Raw genomic sequence first — 4,060 nt, 5'->3', positions numbered from 1 at the left:
CAATGACTACCATAAAATGTCGTGAACTATGCTTGAAGAGGGTAGGAGATATTAAGGTGCCAGGTGGCCTACAGAATAACCAATAAAAACTCACCATCATTATTAGACTTAGTTTACGCACAAATTATTGAATATTTTGTGTTGGAGTTACGCTACAAATTTGAAATAACAAGAAGATGAAACTAATGATAATGAATATTATACAAATAAATTTTAAAATGTGTGTATTATACTAAATTTTATGTTTGATTTGTCCTCATCAATTTATATATATTAGACACAAACAGGTTAATCGACGAATCTTCTTTACGATACTTTAAAATCTTTGAAGTAAGTTGCATATTCATCCAAATAAATTAATTAAGAGAAATTGAAATCAGATCACCTAAAGTTATGCATACGAGAAAAGTAAATTGAGTATATACATTTACGATTTGTATAGAAAAAGTATCTCCCACTAGTAAATTAAGTATCTCCGACTACGGCCGCGTTCCCAGAAAGAGTATAACTTTATCATTTTTCAGTATCCCCATTTACGATTTGTACAAAAAAAAATGTAGAAAAGAGGGAAAGAAACGGATTTGAAGAAAATGATATAGATGAATATTGATTTGTTTAATTTTTTTCTTAAAGCTGCAAATGGATGTCTATTTCATTATATGAAGAAGCAGATGGAGATGAAAAGGATTGAGAAAATAAAGAGAAAACTAAATTGTGTTGTGTGAGAAGAAAATAGAAGAGATAGTGAGAGCAAGAGAGGGAAAAAAAATGAGGAGAGCAAAAGGCGGCGATGTGAGAGTTAACAAGGAACATGAACATGAAACGAAACCTAATTTTATTTTATTTTTTTATTTTTCTTATATGTTTTTAATAAGAGAAAATGGGTTAATAAGAGACCTTGTTTTCATCTTTCCACTAAATAATTATAATCGCTACAATAAAAAATTATAAAATCAATTATTTGAGATTGATGTCAGTACAAAGTTGTTTACATTAACAATTCATCGTAGTTAAATTCTTTTAAAAAATGATTAAAAAAATTATAAATAAATATTTAATTAATAATAATGGTATGTCGACAACAAAAATATGTCGTAACCAAATTCTTTTCACTTGGGTGAAAATATTTGATGAATAAAATTAAAAAGTGTTTTGAAATTGTGAAGTTAAAAATCAAAATCAAAATGACCCCAAAGTATAGGTATCAAAAGCCTATTTAAGTTTATAAACTACTAGGCAGCCTAAGACTTATTCAACATTTTGGCAGCATGTTGAGGTTTGTAAGTGTTGTTGTAACTCTTCATGTAGTTTGAGACTTATTCATCATCCTGGCAGTTTGATAATTGTTGCCTCTATCAAGCTGATTTACATTAGTTTTAGTTTGTGTCTGAATTAACACAGTCTGTTTTTAAGATTATGATTCTCATTGAGAGAACATTACACATCAAGTCTTATATCAATTTGAGTGTATGAAAATACTTTGAGTAAAAATGATTGAATTTAATATTGGTATTCTAATCAACAATGCTATATAGTACGATATGCATTTTTGCGGGCAAATCACGAAGACTAAAATTTGAAGTTAGAAAAACTAATCATACATTGAAGTAGTGAGTTTAAATAGTTAAATCAATCAAAATATGACAAATATGACTTCTTGTCTTTCGTTACTATTTTTCATAATAACATTTAGTATTTTTCATATATTAATATATCAATATAATATTAAATTATTATTTTCCCAGAGTTTGATTGAATCACTTAGTATTAGCATACTAATTCATTTGTATATTATTATAAGCAGTTGTATATAAGCAATTTTTGGTGGTAGTATTAACGTATGTTTTTTTGTATAGTTTAATTTTCAATTTAAATATGGTTGTTTATCAGAACGACATCATTATAGAAAAGTTTGGGCTTGTATCCATAATGGATCACATATAGAAGGAATTTAAGTAGCATCTATATTGAAAAAATGGGTGTAAAATTGGGTGAAGTGATGCAAAAAATTTAGATATACATTAAAATAAATCAAATGTTATCTTTGAAGGGACTAAAATATTTTATTAAAATTATTGTTTGATATTATTTCTTGGTGCATATAAAATCGAGAAATGATTATGTTTTGAAAAATAAATTCAAAATTTAAGAGTAAAGAGTAAAGGTGAGATCATAACTCAAATTCAAATCAACTAAAATTAGACATCAAATTCAAAGAAATTGTCAAAAAAATTCAAACCATAAGAATAGAGAAAAGTAATTTTAATCATTCCCATCAACTAGGAGTGTTGATGATCGAAAACCATATTAACAGAAAAACAAACAAAATTTTCAAGATAAAATAAAAATTTAATCAAATTCAAAGTCTATCAAACTTAGTCACAAAAGTAGTCCTTCTCAATCTTTATATTCTTCAATAACTTGAATGAAGTTTAATCAGTGTTATTTCTAGTGTCAGATGGACAATTCCTCTTCCACTGTGTCATGTTGTTCTTTATCTTCAATAATTCCAATAAGAAGATTAGACTCAATAGTTGCAAATTTATTCAACATATCCTACACAAATGAAATGCACTAAAAATTATTTGATATTTGATTATTCTTAATAAACCCACAAAATATAAACCAACAAATTAAGTTTATCAGTTGAATAATTTATTTACTTGAGCAATTCTTAAATCTCTGCCACTTCCATTGGCAACAACAACCATTTCAACAGATCCACCTACAACAATGTCCGATTGTGATAAACAATTGTATTAATGATGTATTAGCCGGCTAAAATAATAGATTAGTATTTACCAAAAAAAACATATATACGTATTAAATTTAGAAATTAGAAAATTAAACCTAAATGAATTTAAACTTTGTAATCAGGTTTAGGTTATATGTGAGTTTCTTGACTCATATTGGAATTAACTTTGAAAAGAAAGGTAGAATCTACCATATCAAAAATTTCTTTGGATATGATTCTAGAAGAAATATCATATAACCATTGATTAAATAAAGTTGAAGTTAACTAATTATGTATATACACATATATTGTTATTGTGTTTAATATAGTGCTTGTGATACAAAAAGGACAAACATACGTAACCCAAATATTTCAATCAATTCTTTTGCTGAATTTTTAAACAACATAGAAATATCCAAATCAAATATAACAAAGGATATCCAAATCAAATATAACAAAGGTGAATTAATCAGTTGTATCAATTGCATGAATTTTAATTCAATAGCAAGGAGAAACATTCATAGCATGTCTATCTATTCATTTGTAACTCAGAGTACGCTTGAGAAATTCTTCTTCTTCACTAACCGTTGATAAATCTTGTATACAACAAATAACATTCGACAAAGAATCATTCTTTTCAGTCATCCTATAAATATGGATAATAAATAGTAATTGTTGTTAATAATAAATAGTAAATGTTAATAAATATTAATATTAAAATATATTAAGTATAATGTATATGACAATAGTTTACTAAACAAAAAATAATTGGCTTAATTGTAGTTTTGGTCCCCCTATTTTAGCTGATTCGCAAAAGTAGTCCCTTCATTTTGTTTCTCCCCAATTTTGGTCCCTCAAACAGAATTTTGGTCCAAAACTTGATGAAATTTCATTTTTTTGCATTTATTTAAGTCACATCATGCCTCAAAATCTCATTTGCAACAATTGTACCTGGAATCTATCATTATAAATGGTGTAGTACGACTTTAAAAAGTGAAATTTCATTAAGTTTTTGACCAAAATTCTGTTTGGGGGACCAGAATTGGGGAGAAACAAAATGAGATGACTACTTTCGCGATTCAGCTAAAATAGGGGGACCAAAAGTGCAATTAAGCCAAAATAATTAAATACATTTTTTTTCAAAGCTATTGCAGTTGAGAAATTAAGGTTGAACATCAACTTGATTTTGAATAAATGGAATTCTAAATGGTGGGTGTAACACCCCGTTTTTCAAAGCGAGGGTATATTTTTTTTTTTCAAAACGAATTAAAATAAAACAGAGAATTAAATCAGGAAATGCCTTTGGATAAATAATTGAGTCATTAT

The sequence above is a fragment of the Cicer arietinum genome, chromosome 2 (genome assembly GCF_000331145.2).
Source record: "Cicer arietinum cultivar CDC Frontier isolate Library 1 chromosome 2, Cicar.CDCFrontier_v2.0, whole genome shotgun sequence".
Taxonomy (NCBI): domain Eukaryota; kingdom Viridiplantae; phylum Streptophyta; class Magnoliopsida; order Fabales; family Fabaceae; genus Cicer; species Cicer arietinum.
The sequence above is the reverse complement of the archived record's forward strand: the minus strand, read 5'-3'. Positions refer to the sequence as shown.